The sequence below is a fragment of the Scyliorhinus canicula genome, chromosome 7 (assembly GCF_902713615.1).
Source record: "Scyliorhinus canicula chromosome 7, sScyCan1.1, whole genome shotgun sequence".
NCBI lineage: Eukaryota > Metazoa > Chordata > Chondrichthyes > Carcharhiniformes > Scyliorhinidae > Scyliorhinus > Scyliorhinus canicula.
In genome coordinates, this window is record NC_052152.1 from 183,591,103 (window position 1) to 183,612,603 (window position 21,501).

The 21,501-nt window shown below is 47.3% G+C and overlaps 1 protein-coding gene across 1 annotated transcript in view; it reads right to left on the reverse strand.

Moving 5' to 3' along the window:
- The window catches only part of LOC119969607 (rho GTPase-activating protein 18), a 169,199-nt gene that overhangs the window by 90,570 nt on the left and 57,128 nt on the right, over window positions 1-21,501 (reverse strand). Inside the window, exon 2 of the mRNA XM_038803443.1 lies at window positions 19,928-19,993. The gene's annotated coding sequence lies outside the window, so the exon portion shown is untranslated. The remainder of the gene's footprint in view (window positions 1-19,927; window positions 19,994-21,501) is intronic.

The following is a 21,501-nucleotide window of genomic DNA, read 5'->3' on the forward strand; positions in this document are numbered from 1 at the left end:
TGAACTCAGGAGGAATGTGAAGCCCAACCCACTGCCAGTGACAGCGGTCAACAACCCCACCCCGCCCCCCTCGCCCTCGCTCAGGCACGCAACATCCACCAAGATCTGAACCCGCCAGATTGCAGCCTGTTAAAATTGCGCCGCAACACCTTCTGCTCCCTTCTTTAAAACGCCAATCATTTTCACCTCATTTTCTTCCACTTTTTTTTTAAACCGACCGACTTAATTTTTCTTACCGAGGTACGTTTTGAAAAGTAAAGAGCTGCTCGTTTTCTTTATAAAAATGAGTGTCCCAACAAAAGGTGCTGCGATGCAGTTGGGTTGGACACGTTTTGCTTCATTCTTTCGCAGGAGTCAATCAGGAGACATGTAGCCCGTTGGCAATCGAATGTGAAATGTTTGTTATCGCTCCAATACTTTCATTATGTCCCCGCGACTTGGAAATGTTCCAACGGAGAGGGAAAAGAAAGAGGAAGTTAGTCTTTAATTCCACACTTATCTCAACTTTGTGGACAACATTTGGATCTTGGCGGGGTGGGTGTGGAGGGGATGTTTCCTCTTGTGAATCTGGAACCGGGGCTTTTCGACAAAGGAGGTTTTTTTTTTGGAACCGTCTCCCTCAAAGGGCAGGGGATGCAGAGTCTTTGACATTTTTTTTTAAAAGGCAGAGCTGGATACATTCATCATAGGCAAAGGGGTGAAAGGTAATCAGGTGGGAATGTGAAATTGAGGTTAGGATTGGATTTGTTTATTGTCACGTGACCAGAGGTACAGTGAAAAGTATTTTACTGCGAGCAGCTCAACAGATCATTAAGTACATGGGAGGAAAACGGAATAAAAGAAAATACATAATAGAGCAACAGAAGGTACACAATGTAACACCGGCATTGGGTGAAGCATACAGGGGTGTCATGTTAATGAGGTCCATAAGAGGGTTATTTAGGAGTCTGGTAACAGCGGGGAAGAAGCTGTTTTTGAGTCTGTTTGTGCATGTTCTCAGACTTTTGTATCTCCTGTCCGATGGAAGAAGTTGGCAGAGTGAGTAAGCCGGGTTGGAGGGGTCTTTGATTATGCTGCCTGCTTTCCCCAGGCAGTGGGAGGTGTAGATGGAGTTAATGGATGGGAGGCAGGTTTGTGTGATGGACTGGGCTGTGTTCACGACTCTCTGAAATTTCTTGCGGTCCTCGGCTGAGCAGTTGCCATACCAGACTGTGATGCAGCCAGATAGGATGCTTTCTATGGTGCATTTGTAAAAGTTTGTAAGGGTTAATGTGGACATGCCAAATTTCCTTAGTTTCATAAGGAAGTATAGGTGCTGTTGTCCTTTCTTGGTGGTAGCGTCGACGTGGGAGGACCAGGACAGATGATTTTTTGGAGATGTGCACCCCTAGGAATTTGAAACTGCGAATTATCTCCACCTTGGCCCCGTTGATGCTGACAGGGGTGTGTACAGTACTTGCTTCCTGAAGTCAATGACCAGCTCTTTAGTTTTGCTGGCATTGAGGGAGAGTTTGGTGTTGCTGCACCACTCCATTATTTTCTCTGCCTCCCTTCTGTATTCTGACTCATCATTTTTTGAGATCCGGCCCACTATGGCTGTATCGTCAGCGAACTTGCAGATGGAGTTGGAACCAAATTTTGCCACGCAGTCGTGTGTGTACAGGGAGTAGAGTAGGGGGCTAAGTACGCAGCCTTGCGGGGCCCCGGTATTGAGGACTAATGTGGAGAAGCTTTTGTTGTTCATTCTTACTGATTGTGGTCTGTTGGTCAGAAAATCGAGAATCCAGTTGCAGAGGAGGGAGCCAAGTCTTAGGTTATGGAGCTTTGATATGAGCTTGGCTGAGATTATGGTGTTGAAGGCGGATCTGTAGTCAATAAATAGGAGTCTGATGTAGGAGTCTTTGTTGTTGAGATGCTCTAGGGATGAGTGTAGAGCCAGGGAAATGGCGTCTGCTGTGGACCGGTTGCGACGGTATGCGAATTGCAGATGATCAAGGCATTCTGGGAGTATGGAGGTGATGTGCTTCATGATCAACCTCTCGAAGCGCTTCATTACGACTGAAGTCAGCGACACCAGATGGTAGTCATTGAGGCACGTTGCCTGGTTCTTCTTTGGCACAGGTATGATGGTGGTCTTCTTGAAGCAGGTGGGGACCTCAGAGTGGAGTAGGGACAGGTTAAAGATGTCCGCGAACACCTCTGCCAGCTGGTCCGTGCAGGCTCGGAGTGCACGACCCCGTCTGGGCCCGTCGCCTTCCGAGGGTTCACTTTCAGGAAGGCTGATCTGACTTTGAAAGCTGTGATGGTGGGTATGGGTGAGTTAGCAGATTGTTGGTTACTTGCTCGAACTAAGCACAGAATGCATTGAGTTCATCAGGGAGGGGTGCACTGCTGCTGGAATAGTGCTCGGCTTCGCTTTGGAACCCGTTATGTTGTTTAATCCTTGCCACAACCGTCGAGAGTCTGTCTGTGACTCTAGCTTGGTTTGATATTCTCTCTTGGCATCGCGGATGGCTTTGCGGAGGTCGTACCTGGATTTCTTGAATAGGTGAGGGTCGTCTGACTTGAACGCCTCAAGATCTGTCCTTCAGTAGGGAGTCAATCTCGTGATTGAGCCATGGTTTCCGGTTAAGGAACGTATGTACTGCTTTCTTTGGCACGCAGTCATCCACACATTTGCTGAAGAAGTCTGTGACGGTGGCAGAATACTCATTTAAGTTGGTCGCTGAGTTCTTAAATGTGGACCAGTCCACTGTCTCTAAGCAGTCACGTAAGAACTCTTCTGCCGGACCAGCACTGCATGACCTTCTTAGCTGGATTCTCCCGCTTGAGTTTCTGCTTGTATGCCGGGAGAAGAAGCACCGTCTTATGGTCTGGTTTCCCAAAGTGCAGTCAGGGCATGGAACGGTTGGCGCCCTTGATTTTTGAGTAGCAGTGGTCAAGAGTGTTGTCGCCCCTGGTGGGACAGGAGATGTGCTGGTGGGATTTTGGCAGTACACAGATTGACCTTGTTGAAGTCTCCGGCCATGATGAGCAAGGCCTCCGGGTGTTCTGTTTCGTAGTTGTTTATAGCTGTGTACAGTTTGTCTATCGCCTTTCTCACTTCTGCCTGGGGTGGGATGTGGACCGCTGTGATAATGGCTGAAGTGAACTCACGTGGAAGATAGTATGGGCAGCACTTCATGGTCAGGTATTCGAGGTCCAGGGAGCAGTAGGTCGCCAGGGTCACCACATCCAAGCACCAGGAGGAGTTGATAAGGAGGCAAACCCCTCCACCCTTTGCTTTGCCTGATGACGCGGTGCCGTCCGCCTGGTGAATTGAGAAGCCTTCAGGTTGTATGGCACAGTCCGGTGAGGCGGGGGTGAGCCATGTCTCTGTGATACAGAGCACACAGCAGTCTCTTACTTCCCTCTGAGAGATAAGTCGAGTTAAGTTCATCCAGCTTGTTCTCGATCGCTTGGATGTTTGCCAGGAGTATGCTGGGGAGAGGGGTCTTGAAACTGCATTGCTTAAGTCTAACTTCGCTTCCTCGGTCGGTGGCTGTGGCGGGATGATCCTGCGATCCGATGGGAGAAGTCTGACCTTGTGGAAGGTAGGTGGTTGCGTCTGGCGGGGGCCAGGGCGCTGGTTACATTTCTGGGGTCACGTCTGGCAGGGTCCTGTTACTGTCTGATCAACCATGACCTTGTTGAATGGGGGAGCAGGTTCGAGGGGCCGAGCGGCCTTCTGCTCCTAATTTGTATGTTTGCGTTTTTTGTATCTATGTAACATCTTTTCCCATTGGAAGATGCATAATTAGAAATCTAATTAATATTCCTTATGTTGTATGAATGCATGTTTCAGCTCAGCACAGCCTGAAATTAATATATCCAAAAAATAAAATGAGTTGCAGCACTTGGCTGGTCATAACACAAGCAAGAAAGTATGCTGGAAAAATCCAATGATTCCTCTGCTGTGCCAAAAGCAGAGGTCCTGGCACTTCTCTCCAATTTCAAAATGACAATGAAGTTCACTTAGCCAGGGTCAGTAGTGTTGCACTTGGAGGTATTGTATTGCTAACAAAATGTTAACCAAGGCTATGTTTGCTCTCCCAGCGCACACAAAAGAAAGGCAGAGGTGTCAGTGCTCCAGTTTCTGGAATGTCGCTCCTACCCACCACCTTTTAAGGTTTTTGCGGCAACATTCCACAAATACTACATACACTGGTGATTTAAGATAACATAGCACGCTAGTTAAGTTTAAAAGGGAGCACGTCACAGTGGCTGCTAAAAATACTGCGCCAAGAAATTGTGCAATAAGATAAAAGTTGTAAAATTGTACAACAAGATAAAAGTTGTATTTGGAGTAATGTTTGCCCGATCCACAGGAGGCGAAAGGCCAGATGGAAAACTGGAAGATCGATCAGCATCTCCAAGCCCTTGAATATAGAGCATGTTGGAGCTGGCATTTTTTCTGAACTTTCCATTGCGGAATACAAGACTTGTGAAAAGGTGGCCAAGGGAAGAGAAAGAATGGGAAGAAAATGTTCAAGAAGAAAATAAGTAGAATATAGCCTGGCCACTTATTAAAATACAAGGCTAAAGCAACCATCTTCAAACCAGAAGTGACGAGTTGATGATCCGTCTCAGCCTCCTGAGGTCCTCAGCACTGTACATGCCAATCTTCAGCCAATTCAATTCACTCCATGTGATATCAAGAAAGAGTGAATGCTTTGAATCAGCAAAGACTTTTGGGCCCTGACACCATGCCTGAGAATTGAAGACTTGTGCTCCAGAACTGGCCCCGCTCCTAGCCGAGTTGTTTCATTACAGCCGCAACACTGGCATCTACATCACAATGTGGAAAATTGACCAGGTATGTCCTGTCCATCAATACAGGACAAATCCAGTCTTTTCATTGACTGCTAATTAAATTTACTCACAATCATCAGAATAGTGATAGAAGGTGCCATCAAGAATGTTATCAGAGAATGTTATCGAGTAACAATTATTCAGCAACAACCAGCTCACTGATGCTCAGTTTGGTTTCTGCCAGAGCCACTCAGCTCCTGACCTCACTAGAGGTCCAAACATGAACAAAAGCTGAATTCCAGAGCGGAGTCGAGTGATATCAAGGCAGCATTTGACCAAGTGAAGCCCTAGGATATCCATGTAGGAGTTTCAGGATGGTGTGCTCGGCGCAACCATCTTCAGTTGCTTTATCAATTTCATCATAAGAAATTGAGATGTTTGTGCAATGTTTAGCCATATTCTGATACTGAGGTATTCCATGCTGCATTCAGACCTCAACAACATTCAGGCTTGGGCTGATAAGTAGCAAATGACATTCACAAAACAGAGGTTTCAGGCACAGACCATCACCATTTGCATTTCATTGTCATTCTCATTCCTTGCAACATCAACATCTTCGAGTGACCACTGACCAGAAATTTAATTGGACCAACCAAAAAACACTGTAGGTATAATAGCAGGTCAGAGGTTGGGAATTCTGCAGTGGGTAAGTCACCTCCTGGGTCTGAACACTTAGAATGGCGAAGGCTCGACCCTCACTCAGGAGGAAATCTCACTTGGAGATCTGCCAGCCAATCAGATTGACAGGCAGATCTCTAGGCCAGTCATTTTTAAACCCAGGGTCACGGGCGGGTATCGGGAGGGTGGCGGGGCCATGTGTCACAGTGTTCTCGATCACAGGAACATGTATCGCGGCGTTCCCGATCGCACGAAGTAGCGCACAACAGCGCAACCAGCTTTTAAAAATGCCAGCCAGGACTGGCCTTCAGAATGCCGGCTGTTCCGTGCATGCATGCCCCCTCAGCAGTGCGCAAACCCAGAGCCCAGCGGGCAGACCACCTCCTACTGACGTCAGCGTGCTAACCCAGGAGCAGATTTTTTTTTTTTTTTAAATCGCTGGAGCCTTCCTGCCTGGAGCAGCAGCAGAGAGCAGGTCACGCGCCCCCGTATACTGATGTCACGTGTTCTGGGCGCAAAGGAGATTCCTCCATTTTGTAGCTGCTAGCAATGCTGGTGTGAGCTCACCAGGGCCTCTGGTGAACAACCCATTAAGACGAAACTGAAACCAGAAATAAAGCAGCATAATGATGATTACTTGCGGTATGGGTTTATTAATTGTGCCACTGCAAATCAGGATTCAAAGGTGTAATATGCAAGGAAGAACTGGCAAATGAAAGTTTAAAACTCTCAAAACTTCAAAAGGCATTTAAAGACTAAGCATGGCGAGTTTGAGGACAAACCTCTTGATTTTTTTAAATGAATGCAGTGAGCTCATAAATCATCAGCTCAAGTCATTATCAGAAATGTAACATTGAATAACAAAGCAAGTGAGATTGTGAGGACCAAGCAGGCTCACCTGTCGCATTAAAGGTAAGTGAAACGGGTGGGTCGCGAATTTCGGGGAGCGTGGGTTGTGAGGTTCGGGTGGTGTGGATCACAAAGGTTGGCCAGCTTGTTTTGTGAAGGTTGGCTGGCGTGGTTCGCGAAGGTCGGCCAGCACGGGTCGCGAAGGTCGACCGGTTGGTAAAAAGAGGTCCCGGGCAAAACAGTTGAAAAACACTACTTTAGCCCTTCCAGGCACAGTGCAGAGTGGCCACAAGAGGTACTGCAGGGAACTGCCTGGAACAAAGTCCAAAGACCCAGGGCGACAGATAGTGACAGAGGTAAGGTATGTGGCAGGGTAAGGAACGTCTGGGAATTGGGGACAAGGGGGGGGGGGGGGGGGGGGGTGGATCATCCGGTCTTAAGGGGAGTGTGCCCCAGGTAGCAGGGGCCTTATGATGGATGCCTAAAGGTCGAGTCTGGGAAGCAAAAGCCCTTTAATCGACCATTAAGAGGTGGCCATTAACGTCCTTAAAATGGGGCAAAGGTGGGCTTCATCTACGATGCCCTGCCCACCCGTATAAAATCACAAGTGGGTCAGGGCAGGCAAGGTTTCAGAGAGAATCCTGTCCATGCAATTTAACACTCTTTCCCCCTCCCCTCCTACCTCAGAACCTGCCAGGGAGGGAGGGGGTGGAGACTGAAAATTAATTTGGAGGTAGGCTGCAATGCAAACTTGGAGACTCTCGCATTGGCAACTTTACTCAGAGGTGGGACAAAGGCAGGGTCTCACTTAATAGGGCAGCAAGCACAGTGGTGACTTTTAAGGATGCTGTCTTCAGGAAGATTATGCCACTGCTCTCCCAGCAAAAGGAACACAAGCTCGGGGCCTGCATTTGATCCAGACATTGGGGCCTTGAAGCCCAGGGGAAAATCCATCCCCCGACTCTGGAAAGCCTGTCCAGCATCCACAAGACCCGAGTCCTGAGAGTGATGGAATACTCTCCACCTATTTGGGTGAGAGCAGCTCCAACAACACTCAGAAACTCAACACCATCCAGGACAAATCGTTTGCTTGATTGGAACCGCATCCATTACCTTAAATATTCACTTCATTCAGCACTGACGTATGTTGGCAGTAATGTTTACAGTATACAAGATACACTGCAGCAACTTGCCAGCACCTTCCAAACCCATGATCGATCGACTGAAGAACAAGGGCAGCAGGCACGTGGGAACACCACTACCTTCAAATTCTCCTCCAAGCCACACACAATCCGGATTTGAAACTAACTCATTTACTTTCCTTCAGTGTCACTGGGTCAAAAACCTGGAACTCCCTTCATAAATGCACTGTGGGTGTACCTACACCACATGGACTGCAAACGTTCAAGCAGGCAGTTCGCAGCATTTTCTCAAAAGGCACTTGGGGCTGAATAATAAATGCTGGCCTTGTCAGTGACATCCACAGTTCATGAAAATAAAATCTTCTCTGTTCCAGGAGGAAGAGACTTGCACATAAAGTTAATATTGTCAATATTGTAAAGAAGAATATAACATTTTCATTGACATCATATTTCACACCCCAACAGGGTTCCTGTTTATATTTATAACATTGTCAAAGTCAGAAATTGCATGGTAACTGTCAAGGGGGAAAGCAGCAGAAACCTGGGAACCCCAGCACCTAGAGGTTCCCCTCCAAGTCATTCACCATCTCGACTTCGAAATATATCGCCTTCGCCGTTCCTGCACTGTCACTGGGGCAAAATGCTAGAAATCCCTTTCTAATAGCGCAGTGGGTGGACCTACACCTCATTGACTGCAGTGGTTCAAGAAAGCAGCTTAGCACCACCACCTTCTGAAGGGCAGCTAGGGATGGGAAATAAATGCTGGCCAAACCAGTGACACCCACATCCCGTAAATTATTATTATTTTTTAAACTTAATTTATCTGATGGAGATTTGGCCAAAATCCAGATTCAATTCATAATTCTCTGTGTCAGCATCCAGGAGGAATATTTACTGACCTCCATTCAATTCCTTTCCAGATTTCTTTAGTATTCAATCTGTTGTGCAGAATACTCTTGAAATATGCCACATATTCCACTCCATGGGGCTGGTTTAGCACACAGGGCTAAATCGCTGGCTTTTAAAGCAGACCAAGGCAGGCCAGCAGCACGGTTCAATTCCCGTACCAGTCTCCCCGAACAGGCGCCAGAATGTGGCGACTAGGGGCTTTTCACAGTAACTTCATTTGAAGCCTACTTGTGACAATAAGCGATTTTCATAAAGAATTAGCAAAGCCCATTTTCAACTGTGATTTTGAGAAACTAGAACTGTGGGGGGAAATTTAAAAAAATACTTAAGATGCTAGAAACATCAAATTAAAAGATAAAATGCTGAAAATACTCAGCAGTCCAGGCAGCATTTGTGGAGAGAAACAGAGTTATGTTTCAAGTTGATGTGGATGAATAAAGTTTTATTTTTGTCCAAAGATGACTGCATTCACATTCAATGATATGAAAACGTGGGGCAGAATTTTCCCATTTTTTTTTTCAAAATGTCGGTTGCGGTGAGAAAACCGGGAAGAATCCCACCATCAGGTCCAACAGGAAAACTCATTGTATATTCAGCCTTTTTAAACAAATTTTTTCCCCACCATGTGATTCACACTCCGCTCGTAGTGGCTTGCCCCTGATACATTGGGGAAACCTCATCTCTGTAATCAGTGGGGCACCCCTTTTAAATGCCTCCCCAGCACTTGTTCCAAATCCAGTCAGGAGGATGGCTGCCAGGAAGACAGCACCACGATTTACAGAGAGAGCCCTCAGCAAACTTCTTGATGGGTCGAGCAAAGGCGGAATCCTTCTACCCATGATTGGACAGGCGTCCAGCCAGCAAAGTGACCAAGCCCACCTGGATGCCAGCTTACTCCACAAAAGGATGGGCTGGAGTGTCGTAAGAAGAATGACCTTCTTCATGCAGCCAGGATAAGTTTCCTTCCTGTCTACACTCTCCCCATCTATCTCATTGCAGGACAAACACAAGCACAACAGGCGTGAGTGGACACAGCCTGCCGGAGCTCACGACTCTAACCCCATTTGAGGATATAGCAGCACCACTCCTGTGCAGACTGCGAGGTCGGGACCAAAGACACAAGTGAGACCCCTCAACATATCCAGCAATGGTGCAAGCTTCACATGAGTGACCTTTCTCCCATCAGTGTTTCCCTGTCCCATACCAGTGCCTTCTCCCTTAAATTGCAGGTCAATCAGCAGACCAGCGCGGATCATCCTCCCGGCCCCAGGGCAGCACAGATCAACATTGAAAGGTGCCACAGCTGTCACACACACTTCCATCAACTCACACCTTGGTAGGATTAAGTATTAGGCAGGCTTCTGGGTCACTCACTGGTGAGCTCCTCACACCTGATGATCCACTGCAGGCAGAGGCAGGGACGTCACAGGAATTCTGCACTCGGAGGGATGCCTGAGCCCAGAACTGTGCTGAGCCTCAGGATGATGACTGTCCCTGGGAGGGGTCATCCCAGAACTGCTGGAACTGCAACGGCAGAGTCACGAGCATCAGTAAGGGATGACACCTTCTCTTAGACTGCAAGGCTGACTACAGGAGACCCATCTACTTTTGTTGAAGAGATGGTGCCATTAATCTCATACAACAAGCCTAACACTGTGAAGTTGGCATCCGCAGTGGAGACCATGACCCATGACATACACGCCATGGCACGGGATGTCTGCTCCATGGTTCCGGTCACGACCTCCATGGCGGAGGGCATGAACCCCATGGCGCAGGGCTTCAACTGCATGGTGCAGGCACTAGTGGAAATCCACGAGGGTCAATGCCAGAGGATGGCAGGGCTTCTGGAACTCACTCCAGCTGCTCCTCTATCACGTGAAGGAACCCAGGGGCACATAACTCTTTAATGGCTTGGCCATACTCCGTAGCCCCCTGCATAAAATCAGCACTTTGTCGCTGTCCTCCCCTACCCCGGCCCCTGGCAGAGTCTGGTCAATCACTTTAGCCCCCTGCCCATGAATGGAGTAGGGTGGCGCAGTGGTTAGCACTGCTGCCTTATGGCACCGAGGACCCGGGTTCAATCCATGCGGGTCACTGTCCATCTGGAGTTTGCACATTCTCTCAGTGTCTACGTGGGTCTCACCCCCCCACCCCCACCCCAAATCTAAAGATATGCAGGGTAGGTGGATTCGCCATGCTAAATTGCCCGTTAATTGGAATTGACCATGTCAATGACCTCCAACAGGCCCTACAGTAATGAGAAGATACGAGACACCCATGTTGAGAGAGATTTTCACACTCCCATCCTGGTCACTACCAAATTGAGAGTCAATGAGTATGCCCCAATCCCTGCACCCCTGAGGGCCCTAACCATCACCCAAACTCCTTCATCCTTCTCTTCCTCCATGAATTACCAGTCACCGCCCTCTTCAGTTCCTCCTCATCCAAGGGGATGCAGCACTCCATCTTCTCTTGATCCAGCTGCTCTTCCCGCTGCAGTGTTAGGTTGCGCAGAGCATAGCAGACTACAATGATGTTTGACACTCTCTTGGGCTGCATTGGCGGGCTTGCCCCACCTGTCCAGGCACCGGAACTGCGTCAAGTAGTCCAATCTGATGCTCAACCAGCATACACATTGACGCATGAGCCTCATTGATCGAGTCTCAGCAGGTGTTTGTGGCATCTGCACTGGCCTCATCAGCCACCTCCCTTTGTCCTCAATGAGCCATCCCTCCTGTCGTTGCTCTCCCTCAAAGACAGCTGGAATCTGTGAACGCCCCAAGATGTAACCATTATGGACGTTCCCCAGGAAAATGGGCACACACCACATGATAAGCATTGCGTAGTCACAGACAAGCTGGACATTTACCGGGTGGTAAAGCTTGGTGTTCAAAAATGATGCCCCATGCCGCCATGGGAAAGCAGAACCATGTGGGTGCAATTTATTACACCCTGCAATTGGGGCATGCCTGCTATTCTGGCCAAGTGGATGGCCCTGGATCACCTGGTTCAGGTCCAAGTTGATGTACATATGGGCCCTCACAAACCGAACACAGAATCTCCCCCCATCACACCGCACACCCCCATCCAGCCCCAAGTTCAACTTATCGGTGTCTCCCATGTCCCCTCTGACATCCCGTCTGCAACTGGCACCCTGGAGGTTGATGACAACCTGAGCGCTCACCTCCAATATCCCCATCAAAGGAGAGGTTGCCAGGTTCTCATTTTTATACAACTGTTGTAAACCGCGCCGGCGTGACCGATGAATATTCAATGAGGGGGACGTCTCGGCAGAAGGGCTTAGTAATGGCATGCTCATGCATTTAAATGAGGTTTCCGACCTTCTGTGGCATATTTCTCATCACCCCTCTGGTGAGGGGCTCGGAAAAATTGGAAATCGCAATCCCACCGGGGAGAATAGAGTTTCCCGATTCTCACCATAATATCTGCCCGTGTCGCTGTACTTCCTGATGGCTAACATGAGCTAAAAATTCCACCCGTGATTTATCGAAATATAAGAGCAATAGAAACAGAGCTGATTACTGAGACCATTGAACAAACATTCGCCACATCAGTTCTATGAAATAGCTTAGTTTCAAGTAAATTTAAAGAATGAACATTTATCTTCACACATTATATTTGGACACCATTCTGTTTTCTAGGATATGAAACTCTTTCAGGCAACCAGTAACAGTTTTATGCTTCTGCCCAAAAGGTATGAGGTTGTCATTGCTTGCTTCCTACCACAAAGTTGGCGTAAAGGAATCTGACCCTTTGTAGATCTGGGCTACCATTTCTTCTCCTGCTTTTGGTGTCAGCATCACAGACTAATACCTGTTTTCCATGAACATGTCTATGGGTAACGCTAGCTAAACCAGATATGACGTGCTGAAAAGGTAGTCCTGATGCTGAAAACGTACAAATAAAAATAATCCAAAAATGGGTTTTGAAGATTATTTCCTTTGGCAGCTAGTTCCTTGTAAGATTATCCTTGGGAAGAAAGATTGCTGACACACTGAATGGAATTTTACATCGGTGGGAGTGGAAAATCGCACCAAAGTCAATGGACTTTAGAATGGCTTGCCACATTTTCCAGCCCCATCCCTCCGCAACACGGCCGTAAAGTTGCACCCACTGTCTTGGAAACAGATGGTCTTTCGAATTTGTGTGGATGGCTATCTTGCATTTGTCATTGCCAAGGGGACCAGGGACCTGTTTCTGTCCACTCCATATTTTATAGAAGATGGCAGTCTATTTTTCTCCCTCCTGATGCGAGATTGGATGACAATTGAAGGCTTTATTGGACTAGGTGTTTCCCCCAGCAGCGCAGGTACAGAATGCAGCTGCTTGGGAGACACAGGCTCTTATACTCCGCCTTACTGGGCGGAACCAGCAGGCAGGCTTCACCAATTATCTTGCTGTCTCGGGTACCTCCCACACCAATGATCTTACAGCATCAATCTGGGCACCGTAATATCCCTAATACTGACTACCACATTCACCCCCTGTTAAAACAAATGAGTCTGGCAGGGGTGGTGGTCTCACGTTATACAGTGGTAGAGTTTGAGATTATTGTGGTACCCGGTATACATTAGTGCAGTGTTTTGCCTCGTTACATGTTGCAACTATTTGCAGTATTTATTTACATTCAAAATGAAGCAATTAGTCGATCGGGGGCCCTGGTCATCCTCTGCGATTGCCGCAGTTTCGGTGGTGATGCAAGCGCCGGCTCGGGCAACCGTGGCTCCGGGAGCGCCTCCGCGGCTTCGCCGGCAGCTTCATCACCCCTAGATGGGACCAGTGGGAAGACCGATCCACCTGGGAAGGGGGCGGCTGTGGGGTGCGCCAGTGGGAGAGACAGTGGGGTGGTGGTGGGGGTGTGGGTGGGGATCCAGCGGGCGCCAGGTCCCGTAGGGAGACCATATCCTGTCTTGAGGCAATGTCCTTGCTGAGCAGGAATTGATGCAGTTAGTCGCTCATAAAGGAGGACCCCCTATCGCTGTGTATGTAGGCGGGGAAACCGAACAGTGTAAAGATACTGTGGAGGGCTTTTATGACGGTGGCTGCGGTCATGTCGGGGCAGAGGATGGTGAATGGGAACCGGGAGTACTGGTCAATCACGTTCAGGAAATACGTGTTGTGGACGGGAGGGGCCCTTTGAAGTCCATACTGAGGCGTTCAAAGGGACGGGAAGCCTTTATCAGGTGTGCTTTCTCTGGCCTGGAGAAGTGCGGCTTGCACTCCGCGCAGATTTGGCAGTTCCTGGTGGCGGTCCTGACCTCCTCGATGGAGTACGGCAGGTAGCGGGTCTTGATGAAATGGAAGAATCGAGTGACCCCCGGGTGGCAGAGGTCCTCGTGGAGGGTGCAGAGTCGGTCCACTTGTGCGTTGGCACACGTGCCGCAGGATAGGGCATCAGGAGGCTCGTTTAGCTTCCCGGGACGATACAAGATCTCATAGTTGTAGGTGGAGAGCTCGATCCTCCAACGTAAGAACTTATCGTTCTTTAGCTTGCCCCGCTGTGCATTATCGAACATGAAAGCAACCGACTGTTGGTCAGTGAGGAGAGTGAATCTCCTGCCGGCCAGGTAATGCCTCCAGTGCCGTACATCTTCTACTATGGCCTGGGCCTCCCTTTCAACGGAGGAATGGTGGATTTCTGAAGTGTGGCGGGTGCGTGAGAAGAAGGCCACGGGTCTGCCCGCTTGGCCAGAGCTACGTCGGACGCGTCACTCTCGACTTGGAAGGGAAGGGATTCATCGATTGCGTGCATCATGTGCGACTGAAGGCCTGGCGGGCCTCTGTCGACAGGGGAAAAACCGTGGATTGCATTTGTCGGCGGGCCTTGTCCGCATAGTTGGGGACCCACTAGACATAATATGAAAAAATTCCCAGGCAGCGTTTCAGGGCCTTGGAGCAGTGGGGGAGGGGAAACTCCATGAGGGGGCGCATGAGTTCGGGATCTGGGCCTATAACTCCATCATGCACTACGTAGCCGAGGATGGCTAGACGGTCGGTGCTGATCATGCATTTGTCCTTGTTGTAGGTTAGATTAAGGATTTTTGCGGTATGGAGGAATTTTTGGAGGTTGGTGTCGTGGTCCTGCTGGTCGTGACCGCAGATGGTGACGTTATCGAGATACGGAAACGTGGCCCGTAAACCGTAACGGTCAACCATTCGGTCCATCTCCCGTTGGAAGACCGAGACTCCATTTGTGACACCGAAGGGAACCCTTAGGAAGTGGTAGAGCCGCCCATCTGCTTCAAATGCAGTGTATTTGCAGTCGCTAGGGCGGATGGGGAGCTGGTGGTAGGCGGACTTGAGATCCACTGTGGAAAAGACCTTGTATTGTGCAATCTGATTGACCAAATAAGATATGCGGGGGAGAGGGTACGCGTCGAGCTGCGTATACCTGTTGATGGTCTGACTATAATCGCTGACCATCCTATGCTTCTCCAAGGTCTTTACAACCACTACTTGCGCTCTCCAGGGACTGTTGCTAGCCTCAATAATACCTTCCTTCAGTAACCGCTGGACTTCCGACCTAATGAAGGTCCGGTCCTGGTCACTGTACCGTCTGCTCCTGGGGGCGACGGGTTTGCAATCCGGGGTGAGGTTCGCAAAAAGGGAAGGCGGATCGACCTTGAGGGTTGTGAGGCTGCAGACAGCGAGGGGGGTATAGGGCCGCTGAATTTAAAATTTAAACTCTGGAGGTTACATTGGAAGTCTAACTCTAGGGGCGTGGCAGCACAGAGGCGAGGGAGGAAGTAGAGCCAGAAATGTTTTAATTCCCTCTAGCCATCCTCGGCTACGTAGTTAAATATCCGAGGGTATCAAACTATTCGGAAGGACAGAGTGGATGGTAAGGGAGGTGGTGTTGCTCTGTTATTTAAGGATGACATCCGGGCAATAGTAAGGGATGACATCGGTGCTATGGAGGATAAGGTTGAATCCATTTGGGTGGAAATCAGGAATAGTAAGGCGAAAAAGTCACTGATAGGAGTAGTCTATCGGCCACCAAATAGTAACGATATGGTGGGGCAGGCAATAAACAAAGAAATAACTGATGCATGTAGAAATGGTACAGCAGTTATCATGGGGGATTTTAATCTACATGTCGATTGGTTTAACCAGGTCGGTCAAGGCAACCTTGAGGAGGAGTTTATAGAATGTATCCGCGATAGTTTCCTAGAACAGTATGTAATGGAACCTACGAGGGAACTAGCGGTCCTAGATCTTGTTCTGTGTAATGAGACAGGATTGATTCATGATCTCATAGTTAGGGATCCTCTCGGAAGGAGCGATCACAATATGGTGGAATTTAAAATACAGATGGAGGGTGAGAAAGTAAAATCAAATACTAGTGTCTTGTGTTTAAACAAAGGAGATTACAAGGGGATGAGAGAAGAACTAGCTAAAGTAGACTGGGAGCTAAGACTTTATGGTGGAACAGTTGAGGAACAGTGGAGAACCTTCCAAGCGATTTTTCACAGTGCTCAGCAAAGGTTTATACCAACAAAAAGGAAGGACGGAAGAAAGAGGGAAAATCGACCGTGGATATCTAAGGAAATAAGGGAGAGTATCAAATTGAAGGAAAAAGCATATAAAGTGGCAAAGATTGCTGGGAGAGTAGAGGACTGGGAAATCTTTAGGGGGCAACAGAAAGCTACTAAAAAAAGCTATAAAGAAGAGTAAGATAGAGTATGAGAGTAAACTTGCTCAGAATATAAAAACAGACAGTAAAAGTTTTTACAAATATATAAGACAAAAAAGAGTGGCTAAGGTAAATATTGGTCCTTTAGAGGATGAGAAGGGAGTTTTAATAATGGGAAATGAGGAAATGGCTGAGGAACTGAACAGGTTTTTTGGGTCGGTCTTCACAGTGGAAGGCACAAATAACATGCCAGCGACTGATAGAAATGAGGCTATGACAGGTGAGGACCTTGAGAGGATTGTTATCACTAAGGAGGGAGTGATGGGCAAGCTAATGGGGCTAAAGGTAGACAAGTCTCCTGGCCCTGATGGAATGCATCCCAGAGTGCTAAAAGAGATGGCTAGGGAAATTGCAGATGCACTAGTGATAATTTACCGAAATTCACTAGACTCTGGGGTGGTCCCGGTGGATTGGAAATTAGCAAACGTGACGCCACTGTTTAAAAAAGGAGGTAGGCAGAAAGCAGGAAATTATAGGCCAGTGAGTTTAACTTTGGTAGTAGGGAAGATGCTGGAATCTATCATCAAGGAAGAAATTACGAGGCATCTGGATAGAAATTGTCCCATTGGGCAGACGCAGCATGGGTTCATAAAGGGCAGGTCATGCCTAACTAATTTAGTGGAATTTTTTGAGGACATTACCAGTGCAGTAGATAACGGGGAGCCGATGGATGTGGTATATCTGGATTTCCAGAAAGCCTTTGACAAGGTGCCACACAAAAGGTTGCTGCATAAGATAAAGATGCATGGCATTAAGGGTAAAGTAGTAGCATGGATAGAGGATTGGTTAATTAATAGAAAGCAAAGAGTTGGGATAAATGGGTGTTTCTCTGGTTGGCAATCAGTAGCTAGTGGTGTCCCTCAGGGATCCGTGTTGGGCCCACAATTGTTCACAATTTACATAGATGATTTGGAGTTGGGGACCAAGGGCAATGTGTCCAAGTTTGCAGATGACACTAAGATGAGTGGTAAAGCGAAAAGTGCAGAGGATACTGGAAGTCTGCAGAGGGATTTGGATAGGTTAAGTGAATGGGCTAGGGTCTGGCAGATGGAATACAATGTTGACAAATGTGAGGTTATCCATTTTGGTAGGAATAACAGCAAACGGGATTATTATTTAAACGATAAAATATTAAAGCATGCCGCTGTTCAGAGAGACTTGGGTGTGCTAGTGCATGAGTCACAGAAGGTTGGTTTACAAGTGCAACAGGTGATTAAGAAGGCAGATGGAATTTTGTCCTTCATTGCTAGAGGGATGAAGTTTAAGACTAGGGAGGTTATGTTGCAATTGTATACGGTGTTAGTGCGGCCACACCTGGAGTATTGTGTTCAGTTTTGGTCTCCTTACTTGAGAAAGGACGTACTGGCGCTGGAGGGTGTGCAGAGGAGATTCACTAGGTTAATCCCAGAGCTGAAGGGGTTGGATTATGAGGAGAGGTTGAGTAGACTGGGACTGTACTCGTTGGAATTTAGGAGGATGAGGGGGGATCTTATAGAAACATTTAAAATTATGAAGGGAATAGATAGGATAGATGCGGGCAGGTTGTTTCCACTGGCGGGTGACAGCAGAACTAGGGGACATAGCCTCAAAATAAGGGGAAGTAGATTTAGGACTGAGTTTAGGAGGAACTTCTTCACCCAAAGGGTTGTGAATCTATGGAATGCCTTGCCCAGTGAAGCAGTTGAGGCTCCTTCATTACATGTTTTTAAGGTAAAGATAGATAGTTGTTTGAAGAATAAAGGGATTAAGGGTTATGGTGTTCGGGCCGGAAAGTGGAGCTGAGTCCACAAAAGATCAGCCATGATCTAATTGAATGGCGGAGCAGGCTCGAGGGGCCAGATGGCCTACTCCTGCTCCTAGCTCTTATGTTCTTATGTTCCCTGGACCGTGAGGTTCGCTACGCAGAACCCTTTGATCTCTACAGAGTGAGACCCGGAGGCCAGGGAGATTCTTTGGTTGACTGGGTGGATGGGAAGGGCACAGCGCCTTACCGTGTTGGGGTGTATGAAGCTCTCTGTGCTCCCGGGGTCGACCAGGCAGGATGTTTTGCGCCCGTTGATGAGCACGGTCGAGAGCGTTCGGGGCCGAGACTGGTCCAGGGTCACCGAGACAAGTCGTGGTAAAAGTTGGGAGATTTTCCTCGGGCGGCGTGTGGTCCTCCGAATCGGGAGACACAGGCTCTTATACTCCGCCTTACTGGGCGGAACCAGCAGGCAGGCTTCACCAATGATCTTGCTGTTTCAGGTACCTCCCACACCAATAGTCTTACAGCATCAACCTGGGTACTGTAATACCCCTAATACTGACTACCACACCTCCTTTGTCGTGATTTCCATTCCAAATCTTCAGTTGAATATCTGATACTGGCGTATTTCCCATTTGGTGAGTTTAGTAAGCTGTGGGCACCAAGCAGACATCTTGTTGCAGTTCCCTGGTTTCAGAGAGTGGGAAATTAAGCCTGCAATGGAGGGACACAGGGTGGAGCTTATTCCGCAAGCACCTGAGCGTGGGCCAGCGCTGGCTCACAGCATTGTGTCTGAGCCAGAGGTAGCATTACAACTGAGCAACACAACACCCGACAAAGTGGATGGAACATTCATGGCACCGCAAGGGAGCCTCCCAATTTTACCCGCACGTTAACCCCAATTTGCATTGAAAAAAATTATTTCATGGCATGTGGGCATAATTGGCAAGACCAACAATTCTTGCCTATCCCTAACTGCCCTTGAACTGAGCTTGGCCTTTGCAGAGAGTGGTTAAGGGTCAATTAGATTGCTATGGATCTGGAGTAAATTCCACCAGCTGCCATGGTGGGATTTGAACCTGTGTCCCCCATCTTCTGGATTAACAGCCCAGTGACATTACCACTACATCACCAACCCCCCCCCCCCCCCCCCCCCCCCCCTCACTGAAATGGATGGCTGATTGTTCATCTATTTACAGTCCTGTTTGAAAATTCTATCTGGCAGCAGATCTGGAGTGGATGAGATCCTGCCCCCCTCCACCACATCCCCAAACTTTGTAACAGCCATTATCTGCTTTAAAGTATAAAAGGATTGCTGGCAGTTAATAATTATGCCCTGAAAACATCAAAGATATACATAGTATGGCCTGATGGAGAATAAAACACCCTTTTAACAATATGATTCAACCTAAACATTAGAAGAGCAGTCCTGACATACAGTATCAATGAAATTTTCTATTTCCCACCTCTGTAAAAAAACAGAATGAACACAGTTATATCATACAAACGCATCAAGTGTCCACATCTAAACTTCACGAATCACAACATTTGACCCAATTACAATGTTGCCCTTCCCATTCACTTGGATTTTGGAACTCGTCATTTCAGCTCCAAGTTCAGTGAATTTTGGTTGGCTCTGCTTAAATTGAATGGCTGACCAGAGGTCAAGTTACTCATTCTTCAATTCAAATATTTTGCCCTTAAAAAAAGTTAAGCATTGACCACTCTCAAACCACAAGGATATAGGCACAGTCATGCACTGTTGAGTTTTAGTATGCTTTTACGTGGATACTCATTTGAAGCTCGATGAACCAAATCTATGCCTGGGAGTAAAAGATAACAATTTTCACCAGTGTATGTCACACACAGATTGTAGCTCCTAAATCTTGTCCAAGGCTTGTAGGTGAGTGTGCTACAATGCTCAAAGCAAGGCGGAGGAAAATGTTCCAATCTATACGCCCATATTGTATCAATAGAACCTTCAGTTCCAGTGAATGTTTTGAACAATATGACATTAGGTCTATCTTGAGAAAATTATTCATCACATTTTCTATTTTATTACAATAACAAACAGTAGGAACTTGGAATATGACTGAATACCTGCGAACAATTTAGCAGAGGTGCCCAAGCTTCAGCGTGGGTTTAGTTTCAGAAAGCGCCAGATATCTAAAATGTAAAACCAAGAGGAATACAATTGAAATGGCTTAATTTACCAGATTTATTTATTAACCAACAGCTTTTACTGTGCTGTACTATTCTATGTTTACAGGAAGAAGACACATTGTAAAATAAGTGGGTTTTCACAGTAACTTCATTGCAATGTTAATGTAAGACTACTTGTGACAATAAAGATTATTGTTATAAATTGATGGTAAAATCTTATCAACTGATCTTCATCCATTCAGAGAATAATTACTATGAGCCAGGAAAAAAAACAATAATAAAAAACATAATTATTTAAATCTTCCAAGATCTTTGTGTCCAAAGAAAACAATTAATCGAGGAATAAATTGTTAACAAATTGTTGTTTAACAATACTAGTTAACATTTTCCATGGCTACCATTTAATCAGAAGCACATTTCTCTGGTGATTTCAGCAAATTTGGGATATTTCTGGAAATTAAACAGAAGTATGATATCGTGGAAATATCCGAAATGCACTCCAGGCCAACAAAACATTCACCCCAGTTAAAAATAACTGAGAAATTGTTGGAATTGCTGTGCAAGAAAAGATCTAGGTCCATCCAAGCTGGTAGTGGCATGATACTATAATGCAGTTGTTGACTCATCAAAACAATGAATCTCTATGAATTTAGTCTGCAACAGATCCTGCACTGATGCTAGAAAAATCCAGTGATGGACAGCTTCAGGTCCTGTTCTTTAAAAATTAATTCATGGGGTGTGTCCCTGGCTAGGTCAGTATTTATTGCTCAGCCCTTGTCGTTGAGAAGGTGGTAGTGAGCTGCCTTCTTAAACCGCTGCAATCCATGGGGTGTAGGAACGGCCGCAGTGCTATTCCATCCAAGTATTTCACATGTAACACATCGGGCGAGGCTTTTGGCCGTTCCCGCCGAGTTGACCTTCTGGTCCCGATGATGGGAACCCCTGCCGCAGATTTCCACAACGATGGAGGTTGTGGGTAACGGGAAACTAGTTGACAGTGGCTGCATAGAGGATCCCACCATCGACCAATGGCGGGCCACGTCTGCAGTCGCAAAACACACCATGGGGGCGGGGTGAGGTGCAGGCGGAAAATCCCACCCGTCGTGTCTCATATAAAAGGTACCCCAAAATGTTACTTTCCAGAAGAAATCTATCTCATTTGCATTTGAATTAATCAATACTAACTCGCTTCCATCGACTCCCGAAGGAGTCACTGATGTTTTTCATAGATTTTCCACTTGGGATAACGGAAATTTTGACCTGCATTTTCAGCTGGAGGGGGATGCTACGTGTAGGAGAGCTGGTCAGGAAATCCAGAAGAATGGGTTTCCTGAATGTCTTGCAGAAATTAACTGCAGAGTTGCTTCCGTTGGTTTTCTTCCTACAGGCAGCCTGCTCGACAGGCTGGAGGTATTTTGTGTGGACCTGCTTCAAGAAGGCCAAAGCGTGAGAGAGCAGTCAGGTGCAGAGAAAAGAACTCTCGATATTTTGACCCAAGCTCAGCCATTCCG